The sequence below is a fragment of the Otolemur garnettii genome, unplaced genomic scaffold, assembly GCF_000181295.1.
Source record: "Otolemur garnettii isolate 467f Iridium unplaced genomic scaffold, OtoGar3 scaffold00009, whole genome shotgun sequence".
Lineage (NCBI taxonomy): Eukaryota > Metazoa > Chordata > Mammalia > Primates > Galagidae > Otolemur > Otolemur garnettii.
In genome coordinates this window covers 15030760-15054728 of record NW_003852404.1, presented here as the reverse complement: position 1 = coordinate 15054728, position 23969 = coordinate 15030760, and the positions used below count along the sequence as shown (strand labels likewise).

The window sequence follows — 23969 nt, the reverse complement described above, 5'->3', positions numbered from 1 at the left end:
GGCACTCCACTACGACATTGAAGAGGTGATGCCAAGACTTTTACAGCTGTCAGGACTAAAAATAATCCCCACCTCAGAAGATTTTAGCAGCGCAGAGGTGCTTAAAAATAGCTTCTTCATTTCATAGGAAAAAGTCCAACTAGCATAAACTTCGGTCTAAAGGGATTTTGAAGTTGTATATGCCAGTGATTGAAATGAGAAAAGAATCAACGGTCACTCTGTATACAAACATTAATGGCTAAACTATAGACAGAATGGATTATGTCATGTGTATCTGAAGTTACAAATAAAATTTTGCCCCAGTTGTGGAAGATACGTGCATACACACACACTATGCAATCATATTCATGTGTCAATTCATATATATAATGTAACTTACAGTGACATTCCAGAATGTCAATCACTTAGTAGATTTATAATTTATTTTATTCGGCATGAACAATACTAGTTGGATTTCAATGACTGTGGCATTGTTTTCACAGCAGATGGCATTTTTATCTTATTAAGCACCCTGGTTCACACTGTTATGTTTCTGAACAATGTTTCTGCAGCTAAAAAGCAACAATTATTTCAGATTTTTCGAATATATTTCATAATTTCTCTCCAATTTCTTGATGTTTATGAGGTTTGGCTTTGTGCTACTTTGTTCTGCTTTGTTTTCTGCCTGGCTTACTCAGCCAGCCCCATGAAGACGGCATCTGTGTATTTACTCTAGATTGACATACAGATGAGTAATGACAAAAAGATATGAAAATATTTTAAATATTCAACAAGACATGTTTTCATGGATTAATAAAGACATGGTCTAGAGAATCAACTGTGCACAGATCAATTTGTGTCTCAGATATCTGAAATTATGTCTTTTTTTGGTTGTTGTTGTTAATCAAGCAGGGAATAAGAGAGTATATTCAGAGTCTTTGTTCAATAAAAGAGATCATGACCCAAAACAAACAGACAGTGCCTCATAGTTTCAACAAAGCCGTTTGGCTTTTGAAATGTTAGCATTAAATACATGTATTGCTAATGTCCAGTGATTATCATTTTTTGTTCCTTCCCTGCATATGGACTCACATGTACCTAAGGGTAAAAATACGAGCCTGGATTCTCAAAAGGAGCAGAGGCTCACCTCTATTGTTTCCACCTATGTGACGCACTAACATCTCAGCCAGGGCATGGTTCCCAAGCATGGTTCTCAAATTTCCTCAAATTCTCTATCTTGGAGTCAAGGTTGAGACCAATGAGCCACAGCAATGTTTAGGATATTTTAATGTTCGTGCACATCATCTGGGTATCTTAATAAAATGCAGATTCTGACTTAGCAGGCATTGGTTGAGTCATGAGAATATGTATTTCTACACAGACCTTCAGTGACGCCAAAACTAGTGTTCCATATACTACATGTTGGGTGACTAGGAATCAAGGAAATGGCATCAGTAATTGCACATGCAGCAAATGCAACAGTTTCCCATGACTATAATGCCCAATTTCCTATTTAACAATTTAATACAGAAACTTTGGAAGTTCAAGTTGAAATATGTATATATTTAGTACTTTATTTTTCATGGAAATGATGATTTGCTAAATTGGTCTGAAATTGGTTATGTTTTCTATACATATTTTTCTAGGATACAATTGTAAACAAACATGGTTTCTGAATTATAGTCACATATACTATTTATTTATAAATTTATGAATACAAGGTCCAATATACTAAATAGGCTGTAAGGCAATAAGATAATAAAAATAGATTGGTATACTATAGTAACATCGGAGTCTTTTGGGTCACTTCTTGGGAGTTTACTCCCTGAACAATCATTACATGCAATTGTATTCCATAGAACATCAAGAAAAAGATTATTATCCATCAGGATACTGTCTATTATTTTCTCTTTGCATTTTCTGAAATATACAACTGATATCCATTTCTTGCTAAATCCTTCAACATTTCAACCACTTTATGAATGAAGAAACAGTGGGTCTCACATTATTTAATGCAGAAATTTCCCGTGCACTGATACCTTCAGTTACCGTTTTACAAATACATCACTCAGGTGCTTTAGTTTGATGTTGTGTGAATATCTGTTTGGCATAATACAGGACGTGACAAATATGGTGACTTATTCTCATCTATTTAAAAATATTTTTTTTTGCCCTATGTTATGTTTTGCTAGGAGCAAGGCCAAGGTTCACATTTGTTGCACTTTGGCAAGGGCATTTTGGCAAGTTTTTTTTTTTTTTTTTTAATAGCTTCATTATGACAAGATGTGTTCAGAAAAGTAGTGAAGTTTCATGCTATCTGTGCAGAATTCCTTCTTTGTTAGTGGTGTGCGGAAAGCCATCTGTTCTCTTTAGAGCAGCAGTGATGACTTGTGTGGGACAGTAAGCACTTGTCAGCGCCGGGAAGATGGTCCTCTGCATAAATCATTATCCTGTCTTTATGTCTACCCAGCAGTGAGCCCCTTTTAGGCTGCGTTTCTGGCTGAGGTTGGCAGGCACTGGGGGAAGAGTAGCAGAGTCAAGGAGAGTTGCTTATTAAATTACTCATCTCACTTTTACAGAACAGCTGCTGAACCAAACTGGCTAAAATATCTTAGCAGTTCTCCACAGCATATGCTTGAATACAGATGCTCACTTTAAGCTATTCACAGAGCTGAGGCTGTGGAGGTTGATAAATGTTCAGCTTTTAGATACAAAGCAGAGGTTAAATGGATATGTCAAGACGTTTAGCTAGCCCTGGTACTTTTAGCGCAGAATAAATGGCAAGCTTCCCACTAGTCTACCTTCTAACCCTAGCATGCAAAAAAAACTATAATAATAATAATGAAAACACCAATCTATTGTTTTTTATTTCAAAGTATTAAGGGGTAAAAATATTTTGTTACAAAGATACATTTTATATTGCTTAAGGTGAGGCTTTTAGTATGCACATCACCTGGATGGTGTGCATTACACTGAACAGGTAAAGTTTTATCCCTCCCCTCTTCACTTTTCTTGATTTCCAGTGACCTTTAATAATTCATTGGCCCCATTTCATTTGATTAGCTTTTAAATAAGAAGGCCCTTTTAAATACTATTCAAATCAAGATAAATCATAGAATGATATGTTTATTCATGAAATAAGATGTGAAGGTACATAAATCTCTGTAATTTCTTCTGGATCTTATCTTATTGGAGAAGACAGTTTGCTCAAAAAAAAACTAGTAAAGGCTAATGCATTAAATTAATAATTTTCACAAGCATGAGTTTAAGATATGACAGTTTTCTTTTGAGGACTTAAAATCAGAACACTAGCAAATTCTCATGGGTCATTGAATATCCATCACATTACAGCAAATTTTACTCATAATCAAACCTGATGATGCTTGTACAAATGACCTAGGAATGAAAGGTTTTATAACTCATGAAAAATAGCTAATCAATACAATGATTCTTATTTGAGGAGCAGAGCTTATTACTTTTTATTTTCTGGTCAATTCATAAGTTCATTCCTGATTTTATTCTCTCTCTTTTTTAAAAAATATGGAATGTTTCATGAATTTGCATGTCATCCTTGCACAGGGGCCCTGGTAATCTCTATATCATTCCAATTTTAGTACATGTGCTGCCAAAGTGAGCACCTGATTTTATTCTTGATTTCAGACAAAATGAAGGGTACAGAAAACATGGTATTCTTTGTGAACGCTCTTCTTACATAAAGTACTGGCTCAGTTAAAATCATTATAATTTTTAGAAAACTAGAAAACACTGAAAATTATGCTGACCTACACTGCTTGGGTTTGAATTCTTTTTCCAGGTAGATATTTATTAAATGCCCTTGATGGAAGTTCTTTAGTTTTAATACTTATGTATGCAAAGCATTCAGAATTACAGCAATTCCCTAGGCAAATATAAGCCAAGCAATATTTAATATATTCTTTGATTAGCTAGACACTTAATCACTCTTATCCATATATTCAGTACCATATTTACTGCACAATCCATAATATCATCACTAATTTAAATGAAATTCTATATCTGATTTCTGTTACATATTCGGATTCAATTCACTCTCCTTTTTTTTGTATGAAAAGAAAGAAGAATAAAGTAAAGCTCAAGGAAAGTTAAAAGCAATCAAAGACTGCATTATTCTTCAAAGGAATTCTTAAGCCATCCTTTGAAATATAGTGAGAAATCCTTTTGTGAAGAGTGGGTTTATGATATGTGCAGGTTACTGAATATGTGAGAATGTGACCTAATATTAGCAAGAAAGATCAACTTCGAAAATTACAGTGACAATGGTTCATTCTTCTGTTAAAATATTAAAAACAGGATCACTTTCAAGAAATTGAAAAATGAACTAAATTGTTGCAGAGAGATATAAGGCCTTGTAGAAATATTTTTAATTGATCTGTGTAACTTGGAAAACAGGAGGTGTCCAGATGACTCCTTCACTTCAAACACTCTTTTGGGAGAAGACCAGATATTAAAATGAGGAAAGCATTTTTGAATTTGAAAATGTCTACGAATAAAAAAATTATCTATTCTAATTCATACATGTGCTCCCAAATGTTGCATAGAAATACTCTCAATGATTAAGTGATGGAGTTGTATATCCCCTGCTTCTCCTGTTCTTTCCTAAACCAGAGAATTGTCCTCATTGGCTATTGGCAGGGTTTGGTTAGTCTGTTTGCTGAATCACTTTTTCTTCTCATTCTTCCCTCAATTTATAAGGGCTCACCACAATTTATCTTCCAATGACTAAAATTTTGTGTTTTAAGTTATACTCACCTATTATTTTACAACATTTTAAAAAAGCATAGAAATATCAAAATATTTTTTCATACATTCCACAATTTATTTTTCCTTTCATAATTAAAATTGTAAACCTATGACCTATATCTACTATCTCTGTTTCCGTGATAATTATTAGATGATTGCAAAAATGACTTTTCTGAAATTTACTATGCAATGTTCGTATGTAGTTTAAGGTATCAATTTTCTATTGTTGGAGAGCTTTTTCTTTTCCACTTTTTTTTTAATCTTTGCATTTTTCAAATACCAGGATTATGCATGACCATCTGAGCTTCTAAATCTTTGTCTTCCTCTGAAACTATTACCAATAGAATTTATTTAGTTTATTCCTTTATCACTTCATGGAATCTGTCATTGCCAAGATTGTCAGTTTAATTTAGAGAAATTAAATGTCAGTTCTTTGTTGTTTTTGTTTTTGAGACAGAGTCTCACTTTGTCACTCCCCGTAGAGTGCTGTGGTGTAATATCTCATAGCAACTTCAATCTCTTGGGCTCAAGTGATTCTCTTTCCTCAGACTCCCAAGCACCAGTGCCCTGCCATTTTTATAGATGCTGTCTTGCTCTAACTCAGGCTAGTCTCAAACCTGTGAGCTCAGGTAAACTGCCCATCTCAGCCTCCCAAAGTGCTGGGATTATAGGCATGAGCCACTGAGCCTGGCTTAAAAGTCATTTCTTGACATGCTACCTTAACTTTAATTTGCCTCCTGGATTCTCCCTGCTCTTTCACTTTCTATGGGAATACTAGTAGTTAATATTTGATCTTGGTATGCATACTTCATTTAAGCAAGTGTAGAGGCAATGACTTCCTTTCAGTTCAAGCCTTAGGTTTGCTCCCTATTTTAAAATAAAGGAAACACTGTGCTTCCCTTCGTAATAAGACATTGCCTCAAAGTTCTGTCATCCTGGAACTTGGCACCACTTCATATTTTCTTGATTCCAGTATCACTAGTCTCTAGTATTTCTTGTTTAGTCCTAGGAATATAAACTAACAGTTAACCTGTAATACCGGCTTTAGTTTTTATCTTCTTTGTTTTAATTGACTAGTTTATTTCCTTTATTTCTTCCTACTTATTTTTAGGTTAACCTTATGTACAGAAATGTGCATCAATCATAAACATCCAGCTTGAATATCCAAAAATGAACACACATGTGGCAGGCAGAATAATAGGCAGCCCCCCAGGATCCTCCCTCCACTTGCTTTCCCTTGAATGTGAACAAGACTTGTCTACGTGAATGTGATTCATTCCTGTGATTAGATTATTTTAAGTAGCAAAGCTATTATTATTAAAGCCCAAGATCAGTGACTTTGAGAGGATTGTCCCAGGTGTGATAATCTAGTCGAGTGACCCTCTACGGAGACTCCAGATCTTCTTGGAATTGAGTGATCTGAAGGCAAGCAGAGTTTTCTAATGCTTTACAGAATCAAATAGACATTCTTCAAAGGGCCTGTGAGAATTGTGAGCAGTCTCCATTTGCTAAGTCTAACTGATCCTCAGAAAGAAAGAGAGACCTGAGTGTTACACCTACAAGGAAATGAATGCTGCCAATGTCTACGTGACCCGAGACCAGGCTCCTGGCTACACAGAGAAACGCAACACAGACACTGCATTGCTTGCAGCAAGACCTGAAAAAAAAAAAACTTTACCAGTAACCTAGCTAAGCCATGCCTGGTCTCCTGATTCATGGAAACTATTTGATAAGAGATGTATGTGGTTTCAAGGCACTTAGTTTGTGGGATATTGTTACACAGAAATAGAAAACTAATATAACACCCCAGCAACAGACATTCAGATCAAACATCATAGTATTGTTATTACGGGAGCCTGTGTCATGTACCTTCTCACGTACCACACCCTTAGATATATTAGTGATGACTCTGATTAATACAGCAGAGGCATTTTGCCAGTTTTTAAGTGTATATGACTGCAGTCACATACTATGTCCTTTTTGTATTAAGCTTTTCACTCAATATTATATTTGTGAAATTCATTCATTTTCCATGGAGCAATAGGACATTCATTCCTACTGCTATGCCATATTTCATTTTATAAATATAACATAATTTATTTGTTTGATAATTAAGGGGAATTCTGGGTATTTCTAGTTTGGAATTCCTAATTTGGGGTTGTTGGACATATGATCTTCTTAGATGTTTTGTTTGGGAGCGTAGCTTGGTGTAATTTATGGTACATTAGTAGTGAAATATCTGGATCACAGAGTTTGAATATTTTTAGCTTTAGTAGAAAATGTCCAATAATTTTCCAAAAGGTAAAACCATTTTTGTTTCATTTTTAATTATTATGGGTACATAATATTTGTACATATTTATTGAGTACACAAGGTGTTTTGGTATAAGCTTAAAATAGGTAATAGTCAAGTCAGGGTAATTGGGATATCCATCGTCACAAGAATTTATTATTTATTTGTGTTAGGAATATAATTTTTATTTTAAAATAAATGATAATTTATTGTTGACTATAGTCATCCTGTTGTGCTATCAAGTACTAGATCTGTTCATTTTATTTAACTCTATTTTAGCTCTCATGGAATATCTCGACTTCATCACCCCTTCCCTGCTACCCTTACTGGCCTCTGGTAGGTATCATTCCACTCTTGATGTCTAGATACCTACCTATCTATCTATCTTCTTTCTATCTATCTATCTATTTTTTAGCTCCCACATATGAGTGAGAGCATCCATAATTTGTCTTTATGTGCTTGGTTTATTTTGCTTGACATTGTGGCCTTTGGTTATATCCATGATATTGCAAATGATAGGATTTCTTTCTTTCTTTCTTTCTTTCTTTCTTTCTGTCTGTCTGTCTGTCTTTCTTTTGCTAAATAATGTTGTGTATATACCACATTTTTGTTATCCATTCTGTCACAACCTCTGGGGCCCCTGGGGCTTCTGAGGTCCTGGTCTCAATCACCACAAGAAGGAACCAGGCGTGACACAGATTAGAAGTACAAGCTTGAGGGAGGCGGACTAAACCTTCTTTGCAGGGCAGCCCCAGCAACCTCCACACTTGCCTTTTATGAGACCAGCACAACACAGGTGAGGGGAGTATTCAACAATGACTATGTGCATAAAAATTGCCATGGGCTAGGGCTTTCTCCACAAGGAGCACCGGCAGACAAATTATACAAGGGTCCACCCCTCAGCTGTAGATCATCTTGCTCAGAGGTCGTCTGACTCTTGGCATCACCAACATTTCCCCCCTCTAGTGTATTAAAGATATTTCTGGATAGACAAGGGAGAAAATCTGTTGCTGGTTATTTAGCTGTTCTCCTCACCAAGGAGCTTTCTTTTCTGCTAAGTAAAAGAAACAAAGGGCATATAAGTATAACAGAAATACACCAACAGAACTAATCCAGGTATAAGGGAAACTATTTTCTTTCTTTCTTTTTTTTTTTTTTTTTTTTTTTTTTTTTTGAGACAGAGCCTCAAGCTGTCCCCCTGGGTAGAGTGCCATGGCTTCACTGCTCACAGCAACCTCCAACTCCTGGGCTCAAGCGAGTCTCCTGCCTCAGCCTCCCAAGTAGCTGGGACCACAGGCACCCGCCACAACACCTGGCTATTTTTTGGTTGCAGCCATTATTGTTGTTTGGCAGGTCCCAGCTGGATTCGAACCTGCCACCTTAGGTGTATGTGGCTGGCGCCTTAGCTGCTTGAGCCACAGGCTCTGAGCCAGGGAAACTATTTTCTAACTGCCACCAAACTATGTGCTACAGGCTGACCCATAGGGCCCATGATGCTTTTATGGATGTATTAACCACTACCCTAAGTTATGGTAGGTGGGGAAAGGGCTATACCAAACTCAGACCATTTCTAAAGAGTAGTATAACTTTAAGTAAAGATCAGGTGTCCAGCTGAAACAGATATAAATCCAACAAGCGAAATTCTTTTACCTTGGCTGATACCAGTATAACCATTACCCCGAAGCCTGCTGTTCAAGGTCTTTGTTGTCATAAACTCCCAAGGTTCAGAAGATGCATACTAAGCTTACCTGGGGCTTATTATTCAGCTCCAAGTAATAAAGTCTTGTATCAATCTTCCCATTCTGCATAGAAGCTTCAACTTCCTCTTAGGGAAAAAGGACACTGACCACTCTTAACTGCTTCCTGCTGATAATGGACGGTGATATGGGAGAGGCAGCTAGAATTCCCACAGAGGACATTGATCCAGGGTTTCTCTATTACAAAATTACCTAGGCTAAGGTCCTTTGAATAAAAGAAAAATTAGTGAAAACAAATTTGTAAAGGTGCTATCAAGGTTTCCTGCTCATGTTGAGGCTTAATCCAGCAGGCTGATAATCACTCCTTCTCTTGATGTTCTATAGTAATATGGGCAAAACCTCTATCCCACTGCAGTACATAACCAGGCTTCCACTCTGACATGTCAGGTTTTTTATAAAAAATGGGTTGTTGTATTGAAGAGGATGGTGAATGAAAGAGAGATGTCCAATGGTATTCTGCTGCTGTCTTTTCATCATTGCTAAGATTCAGAAAATTGAAAGTGAAAAGAGCTCTAGTGATCATATACTTATTAAGGCTGCTACCTTTCCCCTCCTTTTTATACACAAATAAAATAATTTTTAATGTGGTAAGGGCAGTTCTTCCGGTTATCTAGCCCTTTTCTTGCTAGGCAAAATATGATAATTGTCAAAGTTCTGAATTCAAGGTATGGGCTCTTTAAATCATAAAGCCCAATACAGATTTAAACTATTAGCTGCTGCTAGGGAAGAACTGTGATTGTAATGCTAATTCCCTCAAAGGTCTTTTTAATTTGAGAAAACAAACTGAGAAATCTTAGCTGAGAGAATTTACCATTTCTTTAACTTTATGAACTTTCCTTTGATATTTACTTAATGGACAAACAAAATATAATGCTTTCCTTGCAACCTTTGCAAGCAAGGATTTTTCTCGCACTATACCAAAGGTTTTGCTACTCTCGCAGTCCTATATCCACCCTTCACAGACCTCAAAAGACTGTTACTCATGGACTAATGGTCTGCACTTCACAGTTCCTCTCAAAGGCTCTGTTACTCACGGTCCTTCAGTGGTACCACACTTCACAGTTCCTCAGTAGCAGAGTTTTTCCTACTTTAAACTGCTTTTCCAGCAGAATTTTTGCTAATTGATTCTAGACTCTTTTTTCAAATGGAGCTCCCTAGCACAAAGGTGGTTTAACTCATAATCTAATTATTCTCCATCATCATCCATTGGTCTGGTTTAATTTCCTCAGTTTTACACTGAGGCACCACAGGTTTAACCAAGCTGGCAGAGTGCTCCCATGGCATAGAATTGAATTATACTGTTTTTCCGAAAATAGTTTGAGACAAAAGTATTAAAGAAACTGTTTTAACTTCTTTCATTTACCAGTGGGTCCTGATTCTGGCCCAAATGATAAAAACACCTCACTTATTTCATGTGAGGTTCCCTAGCTTCTAGATTGGCCAAAGGTCCCACTTGCCCTGTGCGGAGTTTCCCTTTGGACTTCCTCCCACTGTCTACCAAAGACTTCACTTTTCCTCCAAGTGTCATTTTCCCCTTTGGTCCACATCCCTGGTGTCCTGTTGTGTTCTGCTATATCTTGCTGACTATGCCAAATGTTGCAACCCCTGGGGCCCCTGGGGCTCTGGTCTTGATCACCGCAGGAAGGAGCCAGGCATGATGCAGATTAGAAGTACAAGCTTGAGGGAGGTGGGCTAACCCTTCTTTGCAGGGAAGCCCTAAACAACCTCCGCACTAGCCTTTTATTGAGACAGTACAATACAGGTGAGGGGAGTATTCAACAATGACTACATGCATAAAGATCGCCATGGGCTCAGGCTTTCTCCACAAGGAGCACCTAAGGACGAATTACCCGAGGGTACACCCCTCAGCTACAGATCATCTTGCTCAGAGGTCATCTGACTCTTGGCATCCCCTACACCATTCGTTCATTAATGGAAACTTAGATTGATTCTAAATCTTGGCTATTGTGAATAGTACTGCAACAAACCCAGTAGTACAGTACTACTTTTATAAACTGATTTCTTTTCTTTTGGATATGTACCTAGAAGTTGAATTGTTAGATCATAAGATAGATTTTGTTATTTTTTTTCAGAAGCCTCTATACTGTTCTCCATAGTAGCTACAGGAATTTACATTCTCATCAGGAATGTACGAGGGTTCTCCTTTCTCCACGTCCTCAGCAACTGTCACTTTGGACACTAATGATGTTGCGCATTTTTGATGTCCCTGTTGGTCATCTGCATGTCTTCTTTTAAGAAATGACTGTTTGAATCCATTGCCCATTTTTAAAATCAAATTATTTGATTTTCCTCCTACTGAGTTGTTGCAACTCTTTATATATTCTAGTTATTAATCTCTTGTCAGGTAGGATGTTACAAATAGTTTCTTTCAGTATATGCATTGCCTCTTCACCTTGTTGATTGTTTCCTTTTCTGTGCAGAAGCTTTTCACCTTGATATGAATTCACTTCTCCATTTTTGCTTTGGTTGCCTGTCCTTATGAGGTTATTATTCAAGAAATCTTTAGCCTGCCCAATGTCCTTGAAGTGTTTCTCCAAAGATTCTTTTTAGTAGTTTCATAGTTCCAGGTCTTATATTTAAACTATTTTGATTTTAATTTTGTATGTGACAAGATATAGGGATCTAACTTCATTTTTCTACACATGTGGATGATCTACTATGATCTACTACATAGTATTCTCAGGACAATTTGCTGAAGAGAATGTTCTTTCCTCAACTGTTTTGACTGTTCTTGGAAACTTTGATGAATATGAGTTAGCTATAGATGTGTGGATTTATTTATGAGTTCTCCATTTTGCTCCACTGGTCTATGTGACATTCTGTGTTTTAGTACAATGCTGTTTTGGTTACTATAACTCAGACATATAATTTGAAGTCAGGAAATGTGATTCCTTCATTCTTTTGTCCCTTGCTGGTCCACACCAGGGTGGGTTTAGCTATTCTAGGTCTTTTGTTGTTCTACATAAATTTAATAATTATATCTTCTGTTTCTGCAAAGAATATGATTAGTATGTGATAGGGACTGCATTAAATCTGTGGATTTCATTATGTAGTATGAACATTTTAAGAATATCGATTCTTTCAATACACAATGGATATCTTCTCACATTTTTGTGTCCTTTTCAATTTATTTATTTATTTATTTATTTATTTTTACATATACATTGTTTATTAGGTTTCCACTTTTTGCCTTCACAAAATTAAAAAGGCTTGACATTTAACAACAATAACAATGTTTAAGATAAGAACTAGACTTTTCAATTTCTTTCAATCTTTTCTAGACATCTTTCACAGCTTAGATTAAGTTTATCCTTGGTATTTTATTTTATTTGTAGCTATTGTAAATTAGCTTCTATTGTAAATTTAGTTTCTTTTCCAGATTGTTTGATATTAGTAAACAACAAAAATACTATTGATTATTATGCATATCTTGCAACTTCACTGGATTCGTTTCAGTTCAAACAGTTTTTGGATGGAACCTTTAGGTTTCTATAGATCTAAGTTCACATCATCTGCAAACAAGGATAGTTTGAATTCTTCCTTTCCAATTTGAATGTTCTTTCTTTCTCTTATTTGATTGCTCCAGTATATTTTGAATAACAGTGCTGGGAGTGGGTATTTTTGTATTTTCCATATGTTAGGAGAAAGACTTTCAGTTTTTCCCCATTTAGTATGATACTAGCTATGGGTCTGTCATATACAATTTTTATCACATTGAAGTAAGTTTTTTCTGTATGTAATTTGTTCAGTTTTCAACATGAATTTTATCAGATGTTTTTTCAGCAACAATTGAAATGATCGTATGGAATTTTGTCCCTTGTTCTGTTAATATGATGTATCACATTGATTGTTTTTGGTATGTTGAGCCATCCTTGCATCCCTGGGATGAATTCCACTTGATCATGATAGTCTTTTTAAAAGTGTTGCTGAATTCAGTTTGCTCCTATTTTGTTGAGGATTTGTTTATCTAAGCTCATCAGAGATCATTAGCCTATACTTCCCTATTTTTGTTTGTGTTTGTTTGTGTTTGTTTCCTATTGTTTGTTTGTGTCTTTGTCTGATTTGGGTATCAGAGTGATAATTGCCTTATAAATTGAGTGTGGGAGGATTCCTTCTCCTCAACTTCATTATGTGGTTTGAGAAGTATTGGTTCTACTTTAAATGGTAGAATTTAGCAGCATAACCATCAGGTCCTAGGATTTTCATTAAAGTGAGACATTTTATTACTGCTTCCATCTTCTTACTTGTTAGTGGTTTATTCAGGTTTGAGGTTTCTTCATGGTTCAGTTGTGGTAGGTTGCACGAGTCTAGGGATTTACCCATATCATCTAAGACTCAGGGGTCCTCAAACTTTTTAAACAAGGGGCCAGTTCACTGTCCATCAGACCATTGGAGGGCCAGACTGTGGGCCCTGGGACAAGTCAGCTGCTAAGCAGGACAGGCAGTGGTGGCAATAATACTCGGTGGGCCAGATAAATGTCCTATGTGGACTGCATGTGGCCTGTGGATCATAGTTTGAGGATGCCTAAAGTTTTCCAATTTATTGGGATATATTTGCTCATGGTAGTCTCTAATGATACTTTGATTTTCCCTAATATTGGTTTCAACATCTCCGTTTTCATCTCTGATTTTATTTGGCTCTTCTCTTTTCTCAGTCAGCCTAAAATTTTGCCAATTTCATTTATCTCTTCAAAAAGCCAATTTTACATTTCATTGCTCTTTTTCATTGTTTTTTTTTTTTTTTCTTAAGATATAGGAGAATTCCCTGGCTTAGCAGACAATCTCTCCTTTTTTTCTCACTTACCCCCAAACAGAAGCAGTCTGTGCTGGGCTGCCCAAACTGGATGGAGAGATGATGAATACGCCCATAGCCACCACAACCAGGACTTCTCTGGGTCCTACCTGAAGACAGCATTGCACTAGACTTCACTACTGTCTGGCTACAGCTGATGTTCATCTAAGGTCTCTGGGCTCTTTAATTAGGTTTTGAATCTTGCTAAACTGGGTCCTTCTCTTAAGACAAAGGGTTCCTTTCTAGCCAGGGTAAGTCCAGAAAGACTGCTTATGAGGTAAGGCCTGGAATCATTTGTTTTTGCATGTTGCTGACCCTTTCCACTCCACCAACCCTAAACCCTACCACCTGGATTGCTTTGTGACTGTTTGGGGGAATGCTCAGCAATTTATTTTACTGTGGCTAAGCTAGACCTAAATTGCAAGACAAAGTCCTTCGTGCTCCTCTCTATCCTTACAGGATAAAGAGTCTTTCCCTGAGCTGCACTTTCCTGCTGTCATCTCACTAGGCCACACGCACCTCAAGTGTGCCAGTTCCAAACCCACTACAATAGGACTTGCCCAAGGATTGCACTGTTTGGGGCCTGACTGCCTTTTAAATCTATTCTGAGGCACAGGTCATTTTATCCAGCCTATGGTGGACCCAGCTGGAATTCAGGTTTCTACAATGGGGGCAGAGGATTCTCTTTGGACCAGAGCTGGCGTAAATGCTACCTCGGTGGACAGTAGTCTTCTGCCCTGTGTGGTGGGAAGTTAGAAATAGTTTTCATAGTAATATTAGGGGTTATGCCTCAGTCACATAAAAATTTTTACAGTGAACAAAAAAGGTTAGATGCCAGTCCCTTCAGAAAATAAGATTACTATTAACAAATTCTACCTTGTATTTTACAGATGGTAAGATGATGATAAGTTGTTTGCATAGGGTAATAATAATAGATGATGTCAGAGCTAGCACTATAACTGAGCTCTATTAATGTTATTTTTATTTATTTGTTTGTTAATTTTTCCTAGTCTTCATGATACTAATAGAGTAAGCCACTTAACCATCCAATCATTGCCCTTGGGGCTAAATCTTAGGAATCCAAGTCTAAGGAATATAGACTGAAATAATGCCATATTAGGCATTCCTCAAAGTACGTTCCAAATGAAGGGAGGTCTTACAAAGTTTTATTGGAGAACAACAACACTATGTTTGGCTTCTAAAAAGTTTAGAGTAGACAATTTATCTTTTTCCACCATGCACATTTAATTTGGTAAAGGATCAGACATATCCTGTAGTAAATGAAACCAATCAAATTGTTACAACTCCTTGGTTATTCTATTAATAAATTTTTGTTTTATTTTATACGAATATTGAAATGAACAGCCTAGATATTATTGTATTTTTTTTTTTTTTTTGCAGTTTTTGGCCGGGGCTAGGTTTGAACCTGCCACCTCCACCATATGGGGCCAGCACTCTACTCCTTTTAGCCACAGATGCCGTGATATTATTGTATTAAAATATGCTTTGAGTAATACAGTTTGTTGCCAATTTCCCATATTTTGTAAGACCCAAATAGCAGCTTACCAAACAGGAGATAGTTACCATTCCCCTGACTTCCAGTTCTCATGATGGTTTCCTTGACACATTTGGAATTTTCCTTGAATCCATAACCTAGAGTATTAGGCCCCTAGATACTTCTAATTTAATTTACTGAAATACTTTTATTGTGAATATTTATGTGAGCTGTCAGGAATAAAATGTACCATCTTGAAATCATTTAACAAGTCAGCTTTAAAGCACATGTGTGGTGAGTTGTATATTATATTTAGAGGCAACATTTTAAAGTAGGTCTGTAGGGACTTGTAAATGCATAGAACCTACAGACAAACCATAAAACGGATCTTCAATAATTTTAAAATGTATTTTCCATTTGAACCATTAGTATATGGAGTTTATTTTCACACAGAACAGTTTGTCTGCATATTTTCAAGTGTCAGAATCACTTAAATACAGCCCCTCTGGTTTGGTGAAGAGGACATCACTATTGGCCTTACTGGATTTTGGTGGCAGTGGAATTAATCTTAGATTTAAAATCAAGATACTGAGGTTTAAGATCTTGCTCAGTCAATGATTAATTAATAACTTGATGTGTCAGTTTACCACTGATCAATATTTTTACATGACTCACTAGTCATGAGTATCAAAACAGGCCTAATATATAAAAATTCTTTCTTATTCCTTAAATAACCTACAAACAGAAATAGACATTTTCATTTTTATTTTTATGAGCATCACCCTTCCATGTTCCATGAACACCTTGAGAGAAAATATAATTTTTTTGATTAATATATATCCCATCCATCATTGCCAGAATCTGAAGAAAAGTAAAATTGTGAGTTCCCTTAATCTTTCTCTGGATGGAATAAACTGGGGGTGATTAGTTCAATGATGTCTCTTTAATTTTTAAGTCAAACAAACTAATACATAATGGCACAAATATTACCTATAACATCTGACAAGAAGTTTGAGAACCTCATCCTAGAAAAAGTGCTACATACCTCATTGCAGAATATCACTATAGCCACCCACAAAGTACTCTCCTTAGGAAGCTATGCACCCATGTGAGGGCCTAGTCCACCCTTCAAAACAATTTTGGAATGCTTTCTCTGGCATGGACGCTGTAGCTGTTGTGATATTACTCTTGATGTCATGAATGTCATAAAAATTTCCTTTATCTTTGAGTAAAGAAAAGATCATATGAGGCCAGATCAGGTGAGCACAGAGGGTTTTCCAAAACAGTCATCTGTTTACTGGCTAAAAACTCCCATAGACAGTGTCATGCTGATGCATGTTCCCTGCACTGGACGCAGACCACATTTTCTGGGCCTTAGCAGTCTCATAAACATTTGTTCAATGTTCCATCTGAGCCACCACTCCCCAGGAAGAATGGAATGCCCCAAACATGACCACATTCCTACACAATGACAGCTTGAAAATTAACTTCTGCCCACAGAACTTTGGCGCCAACAGCTGTGACATAGATTTTAGGCATACATTCCATTTCCCCAAGCCCCTCTGCCTTCAGGGAAGGAGCTATGATTACAAACTGCATATAAGAAGCCAAATTATAACCTTATGGTGGCAACCTGCTCGGAACCCCCTCTGCTGCTGTGCCAGAAGCTTTGCTTTCCTCTTTTTTTGTCTATAATAAAATCTTTTGTTTTCACTTACATGAATTCCTTCGATTTCCAAGACCACAGACCCAGCAAGGAAATTCCCATAAGTGTAAGCGGGTGAACTGTTGTGCTGCAAGAGCCATGAGTTACTGGTGAAAAGTTCAAATCGTTTCATCTAAATTTTTCATAGTTTTTTTTTGCAGTTTTTGGCCAGGGCTGGGTTTGAACCCACCACCTGCAGCATGTGGGGCTGGTGCCCTAACCCTTTGAGCCACAGGCACCACCCAATACAGCCTTTTCAACACTTCTAACTAGTAAGCTTAACTACTTATTTGTCCAGTTGGTACCAATTCATAATAAACAATCCCTCAAATATCAAAAAAAAATTAGAAACATTATTTTAAGTTTGATTTGGAACTGATAGAACTTTTTTGGTCATGGAGAATCAATTGAGTTCCAGCCACTGTGCGCTTTGATGCTTTGTTTCAGGGTTGTATTGTTACAGCCATGTTTCAGCATCAGTGATAATATGGCCCAAAACATCACCTTGGCTTTCCAAAAGTTTTTGGCAAACTTAGACTCTCCTTTGTATTTGTTCATCAGTGAGCTCCTTTAGGACCATTTTTGCACACACATTTCTTATGCCAGGATTTTCAGTTGAGAGTTTCCTGTTTTTCTAATGATGTTTATTTGTCAGTCAATGATTTTGACACACAGTTAACTGAATTTTTGCCATGTTTTCCTGCCATGTTTTCCTTCTCCTCTTTACTGGCCTCCCTAACCTCTCTTCATCAGTGACACTTCCTCTCCCCTCAGAACAAGGTTTAATCCATTTGTACACTGCAGTTTCCTTTATGGCATTATCGCCATAAATTTGGACAATATTCCCTGATTTCACTTCCATTCTTGCCAAGTTTAGCAAGAAATTTAATGTCTGTTGCTCTAATTCCAATATTCTTACGATGGTACAAAAACACACAACAACAATAATAAAAACAACTCAGCAAGACACTGCCACATGTAGACATGAACACAGCCGTGTGCCCCTGAAACACCAAGGCTGTGAAACTTAGTACCGAGTTGTTTGCACAGTGCTGTCGATGGACGCACACGATGGCAAGTCTGCAAACTTAATTATCAGACCCCTCTTACACGACAGGTTGAGATCCTAAATATTCATTTTTATTTTACCAGGAGGACCTAAGAATAAAATATTCAATCTTTAAAAGCCTTTGTTTTATATATTATGCTATATTTTCATACTGTTCATTCATAGAAAAACAAAATAAGCCAATTGGAAAAGATTATAATATTCTTTCTGCAGTTCATATCCTGACATCACTTTCTTCTCTACCTATTAGAGATTTTTATTTTTTAGTTTTAGTATTAATCTACAGTGAGTGTCTGTTCACTTATCAAATTGCTTGAAGTACCTTATAATAGGCTAAGCAAAGACATTTTTCTGAAATGTCTCTGAATTTCATGCTGAAATTCTCTCCTTAAAGCCTGAAACTCTGAGATTGCATAGCTATTTCAATGTGGCTGCTCATTTCTATGTCGATGAAGACTGTTTAGACCTGTTTTTTATTAATATGTCTGATTTGCTAATATAAATAAGCAACATTTACATATTTTTTCTTTTTCTTTTCTTTTCTTTTCTTTTTTTTTTTTTTTTTTTTGAGGCAGAGTCTCACTCTGTCACCCTGGGTAGAGTTCCATGGCATTGTAGCTCACAGCTCTAGCAGACCATGTAACTCAAAGGACAGGAGAAGCGAGAGTTAAGCCTTGAACTCTCCGTAACTATGAGAAACACCTGTGTATAACATCTCAGTAACACCTGGGTGATAAGGGCATGGGGAAAGGATTCGGCTGTCCTTAACACGAGAGCCCGCGAGAGCAGACGAGAACATCAGTGCTTGGCAGTCTCCATACCTGTGGTGCAAATAGCCACGGGACTATGTCTACGAGTAGCTGCAGGAGAGGTTGGTATTCATTCTTTCACGGACTCGCTCACTCTAACTCTTTTGCTCCTCCTGCTCTAAAACGAATGCTAGAACTCATTCTTCTGCTGAGATTGTTTCTCTCTTTCAAAGACTGTTTTCCTCTCTCTCTCTCTTCTACTAAGGTGAATAGCCTCCTGGCACCTAAGGGAAGTTGATCCCCAGCAAGGTAACATAGTGGTCCAGGTCTGGACAATTAGATAGGCTGGGCCTGAGACCTGACCAGTCCTGGTCCCTGACACACAGCAACCTCAAACTCTTGGGCTCAAGGGATCTTCTTGCCTCAGCCTCCCCAGTAGGTGGGACTGGAGGTACTCGCCACAACACTGGGCTAATTTTTCTATTTTTTGTAGAGGGCTCTAGCTCTTGTTCAGGCTGGTCTTGAACTCTTAAGCTCTAGCAATCTCCCCACCTCAGCCTCCCAGAGCGTCAGGATTACAGGTGTGAGCCCCTATGCCCACCCTGCATTTTTCTTGAGATTTTAGATGGTGATATGCCTTCAGCTCTCCTGGTTTAAGTGAAAAAGTAAAGGACAATCGAAAATGTATAGAAATTATTATATTGTGAGTGTGTGCACATACTACCTATGCAAAATATTTTTTCCTTTTTAAAATTTTTAACGTTCTAACCTTGTAGAATAACGTTGTATTTTCCTTCCTTGTCAGTGTCAAGTTATCCTACTGTTATTACAACAGGAAACATTTAATCCCTAATCTAAGGAAATCATTCTTAACCTAAGTTTTAGCAACTCTTTGAAAAATACTGGCCTTAATCCTTGAAGAAATTGCTCACTTTAAACTGTGTTTTTCATATGAACACTTGTTTATTTTGTTGAGTATTCTGCCTTTTATGTCACTGGTGTCTTAACTTTCTACCATTGGAAATGATGTGGGTCACTGAGTATCACTCTTGTCACTTCGATCCACACTGAGGCTTTTCTTCTCTTGTTATCATTTGTCTTCATTCTTTGAGACAGTTCTTTATCCGAGGAGCTGTCTTTCACATCCCTCCAAAACAGTTGACCTTGTAGATTAGTTTTCTGTCTGGTCATTTAGGGAACAATTTGTACTGTGGGAAAATTATGCCCCCAATTTTCTCTGACAACTGTATTATTTTATCAAGCAAAGTGCTATCAGGTTTGTCAGATGTGCTTGTGTTCCTGTGATCTGGGCTGATTTTCTTTAAACGATTTATCACTCTGTCAATGATATGTTTTCTTAACTCTGATCAGCATTTCCTGTTATTTTCAGTATTCTTGAATTCACTGACAGAAAATAAAACTGTCAATTTCCTTTTTAGTGAAAATACGGAATTTTTATCTAAGAATACATTTCTCATATCTCTTTAATTTGTTATTGTAATAACTCTGTTTGCAAAGACTTCGCAGAATAGTTTTACATACATTATGTCATTTAATTTATATTTTTTAAATGGATTACAAGATAACACTAAAGGAAGCCTTCTATTTGTTAAAAGATGATTTTAACAAAATGGAATAATTTTCCAGAAAGATATAGGAAATTAACTCACTAATGATTTTATTTAACTTGTTTAATGAAGGATACCAGCATACATTATATTTTGTTCAAAACGAAATCTAAAAATAGCCCATACATTTGTAGATTAGGTATACTGATGTAAATATGCACATACATGGAGACAAAATTAGGTTTTCTACAGTGTGGAAGGAGGAAGTCAATTAAGCCTCTGCTAAATAGGGCAAAATTTGTATATTGATCATCTACGTGCAAATTACAGTTAGAAAAGATCTCAAAGACAGCAAAGGACTGCAATCAGGGAATTCAGAAGGGTGAGCTCTAGACAATTCAAAGTTTTGCAAAATATAGTTCTAAAGTTTTTGTAAATTAAATAATGATATTTAGTAATAATAGTAACTTGCAATTTCTTTCTTTTTAAAAATTCTTTATTAAATCACAACTGTATATATTAATGCATTTATGGGGTACGATGTGCTGATTTGATATACACTGTGGAATTCTTACACCTAACTGATTAACATAACCATCTCTTTGCTGACTTATTTGTTGTGGCAAAAACATTCATACTCCATTCTTTTTTTGGCTATGGCCAGGTATGAACCCACCACCTCTGGTATATGGGGCCAGCACCCTACTCCTTTGAGCCACAGGCACCACCCCATACTCTATACTTAATAGTATAAAAATGTATCATTGCTTTATGCACATTAGGTTGGATCCCTCCAAGTATCCTCCCTTCTTCCAGCCTCCCTCCTCTCCTCCCCTCTCTTTCCCTCTTCTTTCTGAACTATAGTTAAATGTTTATCAAAATAGCTATTAGTATATAAGGAATTACATTTTAACCTAAGGTTTTAGGCTGCTTCAAATCAAGTATACAGCTGCCTGTATGTTTTGTTTATTCACTTATTTATGTATTTGGTTATTTATTGTTAACTATATTGTTAACTATAATGACCCTTTTTTCTGCTACTGACTACTAGATCTTATTTCTGTATTTTTTCATTGACTGACAAACCAAAATACAGAAGGAAGTAAAACAATTCAATAGAAAAAAAATTAACTTAATTAAATAATGGACAGAATATTTAAATAGATATTTTTAAAAGAAGACCTACAGTTATATGAAAAAATATTCAATATCACTAATCATCAGAGAAATACACATTAAAACTATGAGATATAATCTTGCCCCAGTAAAAAGCCTTTATTTGAAAGATGGGAAATAGTGAATCTTGTGAGGATATACAAAAGGGGGACTTGGTTTGCTGACCGGTGTGTGCAGGGAAGGCTGTGCACTGTCCCTGGGTCCCTGTGGGACTCGCCACCATGAGCAGTACCTTAGCTAAGATCGCAGAGATAGAAGCCGAGATGGCTTGGACTCAGAAGGACAAAGCCACAGCACATCACCTAGGGCTACTTAAGGGCCGCCTTGCTGAACTCCGGCGAGAACTCATTCCTCCAAAAGGCAGTGGTGGTGGTGGAACAGGAGAAGGTTTTGATGTCGCCAAGACAGGTGATGCTTGAATTGGGTTCATGAGTTTTCCCTCTGTGGGGAATTCACCACTGCTAAGTAACCTGGCAGGAGTGTATTCCAAGGTGGCAGCCTATGAATTCACTACTCTGACCACTGTGCCTGATGTCATCAGATACAAAGGTGCCAAGATCCAGCTCCTGGATCTCCCAGGTATCATTGAAGGTGCCAAGGATGGGAAAGGTAGAGGCCGTCAAGTCATTGCAGTGGCCCGAACCTGTAACTTGATCCTGATTGTTCTGGATGTCCCAAAACCCTTGAGACACAAGAAAGTAATTGAAAATGAGCTGGAAGAATTTGGCATTCACTAGAACAGCAAACCCCCATATTGGTTTTAAGAAGGACAGGGGGGGGGGATTAATCTCACAGCCACTTGCCCTCAGAGTGAGCTGGATGCTGAAACTGTGAAGAGCATTTTGTCTGAATACAAAATTCATAATGCTGACGTGACTCTTATAGCGATGCCACAGCTGATGACCTCATTGACGTGGTGGGAGGAAACAGAGTTTATATCCCCTGTATCTATGTGTTAAATAAGATAGACCAGATCTCCATTGAGGAATTGGATATTATCTATAAGCCACCTCATTGTGTACCTATCTCTGCCCATTTTCTTGTTGGAAAAGATCTGGGACTATCTGAAACTAGTGAGAATTTACACCAAACCCAAAGGGCAGTTATCAGATTACACTAAGGTATTACTAAGGACCACAGTGGAAGATTTCTGCATGAAGATTCACAAAAATCTTATCAAAGAATTTAAATATGCTCTGGTCTGGGATCCTTAGTTGTATAGAAATTTTTCAATTTGATTAAGTCCTACTTGTTTATTTTTGTTGTTGCTACAATTATCACAGAAATCTTCTTCATAAAATCTTTCTCCAGGTCAACATCATCAACAGTTTTTCCCAAACTTTCTTCTAGGATTTTTATCATTTCATGCCTTAGATTGAAATCCTTTATCAATCTAAAATCAATTTTTGTAAGTGGTGAAACTGTGGGTTAGTTTCAGTCTTTTACATGCGGTTATCCGGCTCTCCCAGCACCATTTATTGAATAGGGGTTCTTTTCCTCAGTGTTTACTTTTATTTGGTTTATCAAAGATCAGGTGGAACCTAGAGACTAGATTCATCTCTTGGTTTTCAGTTCAGCTCCAAATGTCTATGTCTCTATGTTTGTGCCGATAACATGTTGTTTTGATCACTGTGGACTTGTAATATTGCCTGAAGTCTGGTAGAATGATACCTCAGGCTTTTTTTATTACTATGATTTCCTTGGCTAAATGTTTTTTTTCCTGATTTCATACATACAAAACAAAGAACTACCTTTTCCAGTTCTTCAAAGTATAATGTTGGCTTTTTTTTTTTTTTTTTTTTTTTTGAAACAGAGCCTCAAGCTGTCCCCCTGGGCAGAGTGCTGTGGCATTACAGCTCACAGCAACCTCCAACTTCTGGGCTCAAGTGAGTCTCCTGCCTCAGCCTCCCAAGTAGCTGGGACCACAGGTGCCCGCCACAGTGCCCGGCTATTTTTTGGTTGCAGCTGTCATTGTTGTTTGGCAGGTCCGGGCTGGATTCAAACCCGCCACCTTGGGTGTACGTGGCTGGCGCCTTAGCCACTTGAGCCACAGGCGCTGAGCCATAATGTTGGCATTTTAATGAGGACTGCATTAAATCTATAGATTTCTGTGATAAGTATAGACATTTTAACAATGCAGTTTCTTGCCAGCCATGAGCAGAGTATGCTCTTCCATTTGTGAATGTCTTTTGCTATTTATTTTCTTAAGGTTTCATAATTCTTTGTAGAGAGGTCCTTCACCTTATTTTTTTAAGGTATATTGCTTGGTATATAGTTTTCTTTGATGCTACTGTGAGGGAAATTGTATCTTGGATTAGCTTTTCAATTTGGCTGTTACTGGCATAATACAAAGGTTACTGTTGTGTGGACATTGATTTTATACCATGAAACAAATCTTGGAGGACACTCTAGATAGTGAAATCATGACCTCCATGAGTAGATGAATGCTGTGATGTGCCAGTACTCAGAGAAAAAAAGAAAATGATAAAGAAAATTAATGGTATAATTATAAAAGATAAAGACAAAGAGAAATTTAAGTGAGAAAGATTAGATTAGAAAGGTAGAAAAATGTCTACCAAAAGAGAGA

At 37.0% G+C, this 23969-nt stretch overlaps 1 non-coding gene and 1 pseudogene across 1 annotated transcript; one reads left to right on the top strand and one right to left on the bottom strand.

Moving 5' to 3' along the window:
- Positions 1-3513: 3513 nt before the first annotated feature.
- LOC111723269 lies at positions 3514-3617 on the bottom strand. Its single transcript, XR_002771845.1, has one exon. It is a non-coding gene; the product is annotated as a U6 spliceosomal RNA (small nuclear RNA).
- A 17986-nt stretch (positions 3618-21603) lies between these two features.
- Positions 21604-22596, top strand: LOC100962634 (annotated as a pseudogene).
- Positions 22597-23969: the final 1373 nt, after the last annotated feature.